General features: G+C 42.7%; 1 protein-coding gene across 2 annotated transcripts in view; it reads right to left on the reverse strand.

Annotated features, from left to right (window-relative positions):
- hibadhb (3-hydroxyisobutyrate dehydrogenase b) overlaps nt 1-11,285 on the reverse strand; it is a 568,873-nt gene that overhangs the window by 118,674 nt on the left and 438,914 nt on the right. The window lies entirely within an intron of this gene.

Raw genomic sequence — 11,285 nt, forward strand, 5'->3', positions numbered from 1 at the left:
TATGTTCCACATGAGCCTCTGTGTGTGTCTGTGACAGATTCTCATTCTTGTGTGTGTGTGTGAGATTCTTTCTTGTGTGTGTGAGATTCTCTTTCTTGTGTGTGTGTGTGTGTGTGTGAGATTCTTTCTTGTGTGTGTGAGATTCTCTTTCTTGTGTGTGTGTGTGTGAGATTCTCTTCCTTGTGTGTGTGTGTGATTCTCTTTCTTGTGTGTGTGATTCTCTTTCTTGTGTGTGTGATTCTCTTTCTTGTGTGTGTGTGTGATTCTCTTTCTTGTGTGTGTGATTCTCTTTCTTGTATGTGTGATTCTCTTTCTTGTGTGTGTGTGATTCTCTTTCTAGTGTGTGTGTGTGATTCTCTTTCTTGTGTGTGTGTGATTCTCTTTCTTGTGTGTGTGTGATTCTCTTTCTTGTTTGTGTGTGTGTGTGTGATTCTCTTTCTTGTGTGTGTGTTTCTCTTTCTTGTGTGTGTGTTTCTCTTTCTTGTGTGTGTGTTTCTCTTTCTTGTGTGTGTGTTTCTCTTTCTTGTGTGTGTGTTTCTCTTTCTTGTGTGTTTCTCTTTCTTGTGAGTGTGTGTGTGTTTCTCTTTCTTGTGTGTGTGTGTGCGCACTTCTCTTGCTTGTGTGTGTGTGTGCGCACTTCTCTTGCTTGTGTGTGTGTGCGCTTTTCTTGCTTGTGTGTGTGCGTGTTTCTCTTTCTTGTGTGTGTGTGTTTGTGTGATTCTCTTGTGTATTTGTGTCATTCTCTTTTCTGTGTGCGCGCGCGTCATTCCTTTTGTGTGTGTGATTCTCTTTTGTGTGTGTGATTCTCTTTCTTTGTCTGTGTGTGTGTGCGTGTGATTCTCTTTCTTTGTCTGTGTGTGTGTGATTCTCTTACTTGTGTGTGTGCGTGATTCTCTTTCTTGTGTGTGTGCGTGTGTGATTCTCTTTCTTGTGTGTGTGTGTGAGATTCTCTTTCGTGTGTGTGTGTGTGTGTGTGTGTGTGTGATTCTCTTTCCTGTGTGTGTGCGTGTGTGATTCTCTTTCTTGTGTGTGTGTGAGATTCTCTTTCGTGTGTGTGTGCGTGAGATTCTCTTTCGTGTGTGTGTGCGTGAGATTCTCTTTCGTGTGTGCGTGTGATTCTCTTTCGTGTGTGTGTGTGCGTGTGATTCTCTTTCGTGTGTGTGTGTGTGTGTGTGTGTGCGTGTGATTCTCTTTCTTGTGTGTGTGCGTGTGATTCTCTTTCTTGTGTGTGTGCGTGTGATTCTCTTTCTTGTGTGTGTGCGTGTGATTCGCTTTCTTGTGTGTGTGTGATTCGCTTTCTTGTGTGTGTGTTTCTCTTTCTTGTGTGTGTGTGTTTCTCTTTCTTGTGTGTGTGTGTTTCTCTTTCTTGTGTGTGTGTGTTTCTCTTTCTTGTGTGTGTGTGTTTCTCTTTCTTGTGTGTTTCTCTTTCTTGTGTGTTTCTCTTTCTTGTGTGTTTCTCTTTCTTGTGTGTGTGCGCGCTTCTCTTGCTTGCGTGTCTGTGCGCTTCTCTTGCTTGTGTGTGTGTGTGTTTCTCTTTCTTGTGTGTGTGTGTGTGTGGGTGTGGGTGTGTGTGATTCTCTTGTGTATTTGTGTCATTCTCTTTTCTGTGTCTGCGCGTGAGTCATTCCTTTTGTGTGTGTGTGATTCTCTTTTGTGTGTGAGATTCTCGTCTGTGTGTATGTGTGTGAGATTCTCTTTCTTGGGTGTGTTTGTCTGTGTTGGAGCCTCTTTCATGTGTGTGTGTGTGTGTGTGTCTGTGTGAGATTCTCTTTCTTGTGTGTGTGTGTGTGTCTCTTTCTTGTGTGTGTGTGTGTGTGTGTGTGTGGGATTCTCTTTCTTGTGTGTGTGTGTGGGATTCTCTTTCTTGTGTGTGTGTGTGTGATTCTCTTTCTTCTGTGTGTGATTCTCTTTCTTGTGTGTGTGTGATTCTCCTTCTTGTGTGTGTGATTCTCTTTCTTGTGTGTGTGTGCGTGATTCTCTTTCTTTTGTGTATGATTCTCTTTCTTGTGTGTGTGTGATTATCTTTCTTGTGTGTGTGTGTGATTCCCTTTCTTGTGTGTGTGTGTTTGTGTGATTCTCTTGTGTATTTGTGTCATTCTCTTTTCTGTGTGCGCGCGCGTCATTCCTTTTGTGTGTGTGTGATTCTCTTTTGTGTGTGTGATTCTCTTTCTTTGTCTGTGTGTGTGTGTGTGTGTGTGATTCTCTTACTTGTGTGTGTGCGTGATTCTCTTTCTTGTGTGTGTGCGTGTGTGATTCTCTTTCTTGTGTGTGTGTGTGTGAGATTCTCTTTCGTGTGTGTGTGTGTGTGTGTGATTCTCTTTCCTGTGTGTGTGCGTGTGTGATTCTCTTTCTTGTGTGTGTGTGAGATTCTCTTTCGTGTGTGTGTGTGTGTGTGCGATTCTCTTTCTTGTGTGTGTGTGTGCGATTCTCTTTCTTGTGTGTGTGCGTGAGATTCTCTTTCGTGTGTGTGTGCGTGAGATTCTCTTTCGTGTGTGTGTGCGTGAGATTCTCTTTCGTGTGTGTGTGCGTGAGATTCTCTTTCGTGTGTGTGTGTGTGCGTGTGATTCTCTTTCATGTGTGTGTGTGTGTGTGTGTGTGTGTGTGTGATTCTCTTTCTTGTGTGTGTGCGTGTGATTCTCTTTCTTGTGTGTGTGCGTGTGATTCGCTTTCTTGTGTGTGTGTGATTCGCTTTCTTGTGTGTGTGTGTTTCTCTTTCTTGTGTGTGTGTGTTTCTCTTTCTTGTGTGTGTGTGTTTCTCTTTCTTGTGTGTTTCTCTTTCTTGTGTGTGTGCGCGCTTCTCTTGCTTGCGTGTCTGTGCGCTTCTCTTGCTTGTGTGTGTGTGTTTCTCTTTCTTGTGTGTGTGTGTGTGTGTGGGTGTGTGTGATTCTCTTGTGTATTTGTGTCATTCTCTTTTCTGTGTCTGCGCGTGAGTCATTCCTTTTGTGTGTGTGTGATTCTCTTTTGTGTGTGAGATTCTCGTCTGTGTGTATGTGTGTGAGATTCTCTTTCTTGGGTGTGTTTGTCTGTGTTGGAGCCTCTTTCATGTGTGTGTGTGTGTGTGTGTCTGTGTGAGATTCTCTTTCTTGTGTGTGTGTGTGTGTCTCTTTCTTGTGTGTGTGTGTGTGTGTGGGATTCTCTTTCTTGTGTGTGTGTGTGTGATTCTCTTTCTTGTGTGTGTGTGTGTGTGTGTGTGATTCTCTTTCTTGTGTGTGTGTGTGTGATTCTCTTTCTTCTGTGTGTGATTCTCTTTCTTGTGTGTGTGTGATTCTCCTTCTTGTGTGTGTGATTCTCTTTCTTGTGTGTGTGTGCGTGATTCTCTTTCTTTTGTGTATGATTCTCTTTCTTGTGTGTGTGTGATTATATTTCTTGTGTGTGTGTGTGATTCCCTTTCTTGTGTGTGTGTGTTTGTGTGATTCTCTTGTGTATTTGTGTCATTCTCTTTTCTGTGTGCGCGCGCGTCATTCCTTTTGTGTGTGTGTGTGTGATTCTCTTTTGTGTGTGTGATTCTCTTTCTTTGTCTGTGTGTGTGTGTGTGTGTGTGATTCTCTTTCTTTGTCTGTGTGTGTGTGATTCTCTTACTTGTGTGTGCGTGATTCTCTTTCTTGTGTGTGTGCGTGTGTGATTCTCTTTCTTGTGTGTGTGCGTGTGATTCTCTTTCTTGTGTGTGCGTGTGATTCGCTTTCTTGTGTGCGTGTGATTCGCTTTCTTGTGTGCGTGTGTTTCTCTTTCTTGTGTGCGTGTGTTTCTCTTTCTTGTGTGTGTGTGTTTCTCTTTCTTGTGTGTTTCTCTTTCTTGTGTGTTTCTCTTTCTTGTGTGTTTCTCTTTCTTGTGTGTTTCTCTTTCTTGTGTGTTTCTCTTTCTTGTGTGTTTCTCTTTCTTGTGTGTTTCTCTTTCTTGTGTGTTTCTCTTTCTTGTGTGTTTCTCTTTCTTGTGTGTGTGCGCGCTTCTCTTGCTTGCGTGTCTGTGCGCTTCTCTTGCTTGTGTGTGTGTGTGTTTCTCTTTCTTGTGTGTGTGTGTGTGTGTGTGTGGGTGTGTGTGATTCTCTTGTGTATTTGTGTCATTCTCTTTTCTGTGTCTGCGCGTGAGTCATTCCTTTTGTGTGTGTGTGATTCTCTTTTGTGTGTGAGATTCTCGTCTGTGTGTGAGATTCTCTTTCTTGGGTGTGTTTGTCTGTGTTGGAGCCTCTTTCATGTGTGTGTGTGTGTGTGTGTCTGTGTGAGATTCTCTTTCTTGTGTGTGTGTGTGTGTCTCTTTCTTGTGTGTGTGTGTGTGTGTGTGGGATTCTCTTTCTTGTGTGTGTGTGTGGGATTCTCTTTCTTGTGTGTGTGTGTGTGATTCTCTTTCTTCTGTGTGTGATTCTCTTTCTTGTGTGTGTGTGATTCTCCTTCTTGTGTGTGTGATTCTCTTTCTTGTGTGTGTGTGCGTGATTCTCTTTCTTTTGTGTATGATTCTCTTTCTTGTGTGTGTGTGATTATCTTTCTTGTGTGTGTGTGTGATTCCCTTTCTTGTGTGTGTGTGTTTGTGTGATTCTCTTGTGTATTTGTGTCATTCTCTTTTCTGTGTGCGCGCGCGTCATTCCTTTTGTGTGTGTGTGATTCTCTTTTGTGTGTGTGATTCTCTTTCTTTGTCTGTGTGTGTGTGTGTGTGTGATTCTCTTTCTTTGTCTCTGTGTGTGTGATTCTCTTACTTGTGTGTGTGCGTGATTCTCTTTCTTGTGTGTGTGTGTTTGTGTGATTCTCTTGTGTATTTGTGTCATTCTCTTTTCTGTGTGCGCGCGCGTCATTCCTTTTGTGTGTGTGTGATTCTCTTTTGTGTGTGTGATTCTCTTTCTTTGTCTGTGTGTGTGTGTGTGTGAGATTCTCTTTCTTTGTCTGTGTGTGTGTGATTCTCTTACTTGTGTGTGTGCGTGATTCTCTTTCTTGTGTGTGTGCGTGTGTGATTCTCTTTCTTGTGTGTGTGTGTGTGAGATTCTCTTTCGTGTGTGTGTGTGTGTGTGTGTGTGATTCTCTTTCCTGTGTGTGTGCGTGTGTGATTCTCTTTCTTGTGTGTGTGTGAGATTCTCTTTCGTGTGTGTGTGTGTGTGTGAGATTCTCTTTCTTGTGTGTGTGTGTGCGATTCTCTTTCTTGTGTGTGTGCGTGAGATTCTCTTTCGTGTGTGTGTGCGTGAGATTCTCTTTCGTGTGTGCGTGTGATTCTCTTTCGTGTGTGTGTGTGCGTGTGATTCTCTTTCGTGTGTGTGTGTGTGTGTGCGTGTGATTCGCTTTCTTGTGTGTGTGTGTTTCTCTTTCTTGTGTGTGTGTGTTTCTCTTTCTTGTGTGTGTGTGTTTCTCTTTCTTGTGTGTTTCTCTTTCTTGTGTGTTTCTCTTTCTTGTGTGTTTCTCTTTCTTGTGTGTGTGCGCTTCTCTTGCTTGTGTGTGTGTGTGTTTCTCTTTCTTGTGTGTGTGTGTGTGTGTGGGTGTGTGTGATTCTCTTGTGTATTTGTGTCATTCTCTTTTCTGTGTCTGCGCGTGAGTCATTCCTTTTGTGTGTGTGTGATTCTCTTTTGTGTGTGAGATTCTCGTCTGTGTGTATGTGTGTGAGATTCTCTTTCTTGGGTGTGTTTGTCTGTGTTGGAGCCTCTTTCATGTGTGTGTGTGTGTGTGTGTCTGTGTGAGATTCTCTTTCTTGTGTGTGTGTGTGTGTCTCTTTCTTGTGTGTGTGTGTGTGTGTGTGCGATTCTCTTTCTTGTGTGTGTGCGTGAGATTCTCTTTCGTGTGTGTGTGCGTGAGATTCTCTTTCGTGTGTGTGTGCGTGAGATTCTCTTTCGTGTGTGTGTGTGCGTGTGATTCTCTTTCATGTGTTCGTGTGTGTGTGTGTGCGTGTGATTCTCTTTCATGTGTGTGTGTGTGTGTGTGTGATTCTCTTTCTTGTGTGTGTGCGTGTGATTCTCTTTCTTGTGTGTGTGCGTGTGATTCTCTTTCTTGTGTGTGTGCGTGTGATTCGCTTTCTTGTGTGTGTGTGTTTCTCTTTCTTGTGTGTGTGTGTTTCTCTTTCTTGTGTGTGTGTGTTTCTCTTTCTTGTGTGTTTCTCTTTCTTGTGTGTTTCTCTTTCTTGTGTGTTTCTCTTTCTTGTGTGTTTCTCTTTCTTGTGTGTGTGCGCGCTTCTCTTGCTTGCGTGTCTGTGCGCTTCTCTTGCTTGTGTGTGTGTGTTTCTCTTTCTTGTGTGTGTGTGTGGGTGTGTGTGATTCTCTTGTGTATTTGTGTCATTCTCTTTTCTGTGTCTGCGCGTGAGTCATTCCTTTTGTGTGTGTGTGATTCTCTTTTGTGTGTGAGATTCTCGTCTGTGTGTATGTGTGTGAGATTCTCTTTCTTGGGTGTGTTTGTCTGTGTTGGAGCCTCTTTCGTGTGTGTGTGTGTGTGTGTCTCTTTCTTGTGTGTGTGTGTGGGATTCTCTTTCTTGTGTGTGTGTGTGTGATTCTCTTTCTTGTGTGTGTGTGTGTGATTCTCTTTCTTGTGTGTGTGTGTGTGATTCTCTTTCTTCTGTGTGTGATTCTCTTTCTTGTGTGTGTGTGATTCTCCTTCTTGTGTGTGTGATTCTCTTTCTTGTGTGTGTGTGCGTGATTCTCTTTCTTTTGTGTATGATTCTCTTTCTTGTGTGTGTGTGATTATCTTTCTTGTGTGTGTGTGTGATTCCCTTTCTTGTGTGTGTGTGTTTGTGTGATTCTCTTGTGTATTTGTGTCATTCTCTTTTCTGTGTGCGCGCGCGTCATTCCTTTTGTGTGTGTGTGATTCTCTTTTGTGTGTGTGATTCTCTTTCTTTGTCTGTGTGTGTGTGTGTGTGTGTGATTCTCTTTCTTTGTCTGTGTGTGTGTGATTCTCTTACTTGTGTGTGCGTGATTCTCTTTCTTGTGTGTGTGCGTGTGTGATTCTCTTTCTTGTGTGTGTGTGTGAGATTCTCTTTCGTGTGTGTGTGTGATTCTCTTTCCTGTGTGTGTGCGTGTGTGATTCTCTTTCTTCTGTGTGTGTGTGATTCTCTTTTGTGTGTGAGATTCACGTCTGTGTGTATGTGTGTGAGATTCTCTTTCTTGGGTGTGTTTGTCTGTGTTGGAGCCTCTTTCATGTGTGTGTGTGTGTGTGTGTGTCTGTGTGAGATTCTCTTTCTTGTGTGTGTGTGTGTGTCTCTTTCTTGTGTGTGTGTGTGTGTGTGTGGGATTCTCTTTCTTGTGTGTGTGTGTGTGATTCTCTTTCTTGTGTGTGTGTGTGTGATTCTCTTTCTTGTGTGTGTGTGATTCTCTTTCTTGTGTGTGTGTATGTGATTCTCTTTCTTCTGTGTGTGATTCTCTTTCTTGTGTGTGTGTGATTCTCCTTCTTGTGTGTGTGATTCTCTTTCTTGTGTGTGTGTGCGTGATTCTCTTTCTTTTGTGTATGATTCTCTTTCTTGTGTGTGTGTGTGATTCTCTTTCTTTTGTGTATGATTCTCTTTCTTGTGTGTGTGTGTGATTCTCTTTCTTGTGTGTGTGTGTGATTCTCTTTCTTGTGTGTGTGTGTGATTCTCTTTCTTGTGTGTGTGATTCTCTTTCTTGTGTGTGTGATTCTCTTTCTTTGTCTGTGTGTGTGTGTGATTCTCTTTCTTGTGTGTGTGTGTGTGTGTGTGTGTGTGTGTGTGTGTGTGTGCGTGATTCTCTTTCTTGTGTGTGTGCGTGTGTGATTCTCTTTCTTGTGTGTGTGTGTGAGATTCTCTTTCGTGTGTGTGTGTGATTCTCTTTCCTGTGTGTGTGCGTGTGTGATTCTCTTTCTTCTGTGTGTGTGTGATTCTCTTTTGTGTGTGAGATTCTCGTCTGTGTGTATGTGTGTGAGATTCTCTTTCTTGGGTGTGTTTGTCTGTGTTGGAGCCTCTTTCATGTGTGTGTGTGTGTGTGTGTGTCTGTGTGAGATTCTCTTTCTTGTGTGTGTGTGTGTGTCTCTTTCTTGTGTGTGTGTGTGTGTGTGTGGGATTCTCTTTCTTGTGTGTGTGTGTGTGTGATTCTCTTTCTTGTGTGTGTGTGTGTGATTCTCTTTCTTGTGTGTGTGTGATTCTCTTTCTTGTGTGTGTGTGTGTGATTCTCTTTCTTCTGTGTGTGATTCTCTTTCTTGTGTGTGTGTGATTCTCCTTCTTGTGTGTGTGATTCTCTTTCTTGTGTGTGTGTGCGTGATTCTCTTTCTTTTGTGTATGATTCTCTTTCTTGTGTGTGTGTGATTCTCTTTCTTGTGTGTGTGTGTGATTCTCTTTCTTGTGTGTGTGTGTGATTCTCTTTCTTGTGTGTGTGATTCTCTTTCTTGTGTGTGTGATTCTCTTTCTTTGTCTGTGTGTGTGTGTGATTCTCTTTCTTGTGTGTGTGTGTGTGTGTGTGTGTGTGTGTGTGTGTGTGTGTGTGTGTGTGATTCTCTTTCTTGTGTGTGTGTGTGATTCTCTTTCTTGTGTGTGTGTGTGTGATTCTCTTTCTTGTGTGTGTGCGTGAGATTCTCTTTCATGTGTGTGTGTGTGAGATTCTCTTTCGTGTGTGTGTGTGTGAGATTCTCTTTCGTGTGTGTGTGTGTGAGATTCTCTTTCGTGTGTGTGTGTGTGAGATTCTCTTTCGTGTGTGTGTGTGTGTGTGTGTGTGTGTGTGTGTGTGATTCTCTTTCTGGTGTGTGTGTGTGATTCTCTTTCTTGTGTGTGTGTGTGATTCTCTTTCTTGTGTGTGTGATTCTCTTTCTTGTTTGTGTGTGTGTGTGTGATTCTCTTTCTTGTGTGTGTGTTTCTCTTTCTTGTGTGTGTGTTTCTCTTTCTTGTGTGTGTGTTTCTCTTTCTTGTGAGTGTGTGTGTGTTTCTCTTTCTTGTGTGTGTGTGTTTGTGTGATTCTCTTGTGTATTTGTGTCATTCGCTTTTCTGTGTGCGCGCGCGTCATTCCTTTTGTGTGTGTGATTCTCTTTCTTTGTCTGTGTGTGTGTGTGTGTGATTCTCTTTCTTTGTCTCTGTGTGTGTGATTCTCTTACTTGTGTGTGTGCGTGATTCTCTTTCTTGTGTGTGTGCGTGTGTGATTCTCTTTCTTGTGTGTGTGTGTGAGATTCTCTTTCGTGTGTGTATGTGTGTGTGTGTGTGTGATTCTCTTTCCTGTGTGTGTGTGTGATTCTCTTTCCTGTGTGTGTGCGTGTGTGATTCTCTTTCTTGTGTGTGTGTGAGATTCTCTTTCGTGTGTGTGTGTGTGTGTGAGATTCTCTTTCTTGTGTGTGTGTGTGCGATTCTCTTTCGTGTGTGTGTGCGTGAGATTCTCTTTCGTGTGTGTGTGCGTGAGATTCTCTTTCGTGTGTGCGTGTGTTTCTCTTTCTTGTGTGTGTGTGTTTCTCTTTCTTGTGTGTGTGTGTTTCTCTTTCTTGTGTGTTTCTCTTTCTTGTGTGTTTCTCTTTCTTGTGTGTTTCTCTTTCTTGTGTGTTTCTCTTTCTTGTGTGTGTGCGCGCTTCTCTTGCTTGCGTGTCTGTGCGCTTCTCTTGCTTGTGTGTGTGTGTGTTTCTCTTTCTTGTGTGTGTGTGTGTGTGTGGGTGTGTGTGATTCTCTTGTGTATTTGTGTCATTCTCTTTTCTGTGTCTGCGCGTGAGTCATTCCTTTTGTGTGTGTGTGATTCTCTTTTGTGTGTGAGATTCTCGTCTGTGTGTATGTGTGTGAGATTCTCTTTCTTGGGTGTGTTTGTCTGTGTTGGAGCCTCTTTCATGTGTGTGTGTGTCTGTGTGAGATTCTCTTTCTTGTGTGTGTGTGTGTGTCTCTTTCTTGTGTGTGTGTGTGTGTGGGATTCTCTTTCTTGTGTGTGTGTGTTTCTCTTTCTTCTGTGTGTGATTCTCTTTCTTGTGTGTGTGTGATTCTCCTTCTTGTGTGTGTGATTCTCTTTCTTGTGTGTGTGTGCGTGATTCTCTTTCTTTTGTGTATGATTCTCTTTCTTGTGTGTGTGTGATTATCTTTCTTGTGTGTGTGTGTGATTCCCTTTCTTGTGTGTGTGTATTTGTGTGATTCTCTTGTGTATTTGTGTCATTCTCTTTTCTGTGTGCGCGCGCGTCATTCCTTTTGTGTGTGTGTGATTCTCTTTTGTGTGTGTGATTCTCTTTCTTTGTCTGTGTGTGTGTGTGTGAGATTCTCTTTCTTTGTCTGTGTGTGTGTGTGTGGAATTCTCTTTCTTGCGTGTGTGCGTGAGATTCTCTTTCTTGTGTGTGTGTGTGTGTGTGATTCTCTTTCTTGTGTCTGTGCGTGATTCTCCTTCTTGTGTGTGTGCGTGATTCTCTTTCTTGTGTGTGTGTGTGATTCACTTTCTTGTGTGTGTTATTCTCTTTCTTGTTTGTGTGTGCGTGTGTGATTCACTTTCTTGTGTGTGTGTTTCTCTTTCTTGTGTGTGTGTTTCTCTTTCTTGTGAGTGTGTGTTTCTCTTTCTTGTGTGTGCGCTCTTCTCTTGCTTGTGTGTGTGTGCGCTTCTCTTGCTTGTGTGTGTGTGTGCTTCTCTTTCTTGTGTGTGTGTGTGTTTGTGTGATTCTCTTGTGTATTTGTGTCATTCTCTTTTCTTTGCGCGCGCGAGTCATTCCTTTTGTGTGTGTGTGATTCTCTTTTGTGTGTGTGATTCTCTTTCTTTGTCTCTGTGTGTGTGTGCGTGATTCTCTGTGTGTGTGTGTGATTCTCTTTCTTGTGTGTGTGCGTGTGAGATTCTCTTTCGTGTGTGTGTGTGCGTGTGATTCTCTTTCGTGTGTGTGTGTGCGTGTGATTCTCTTTCGTGTGTGTGTGTGTGTGTGTGCATGTGATTCTCTTTCTTGTGTATGTGTGTTGGAGCATCTTTCTTGTGTGTGTGTGATTCTCTTTCTTGTGTGTGTGTGTGTGATTCTCTTTCTTTTGTGTGTGATTCACTTTCTTGTGTGTGTGTGTGTGATTCTCTTTCTAGTGTCTGTGCGTGATTCTCTTTCTTGTGTGTTTGCGTGATTCTCTTTCTTGTGTGTGTGCGTGTGATTCTCTTTCTTGTGTGTGTGCGTGTGAGATTCTCTTTCTTGTGTGTGTGTGATTCTCTTTCTTGTGTGTGTGTGTGTGTGCGTGTGAGATTCTCATTCTTGTGTGTGTGTGTGATTCTCTTTCTTGTGTCTGTACATGATTCTCTTTCTTGTGCGTGTGCGTGATTCTCTTTCTTGTGTGTGTGCGTGATTCTCTTTCTTGTGTGTGCGCGTGTGTGATTCTCTTTCTTGTGCGTGTGTGTGTGTGATTCTCTTTCTTGTGTGTGTGTGTGTGCGCGATTCTCTTTTTTGTGTCTGTGCGTGATTCTC

Source organism: Heterodontus francisci, chromosome 2 (genome assembly GCF_036365525.1).
Source record: "Heterodontus francisci isolate sHetFra1 chromosome 2, sHetFra1.hap1, whole genome shotgun sequence".
NCBI lineage: Eukaryota > Metazoa > Chordata > Chondrichthyes > Heterodontiformes > Heterodontidae > Heterodontus > Heterodontus francisci.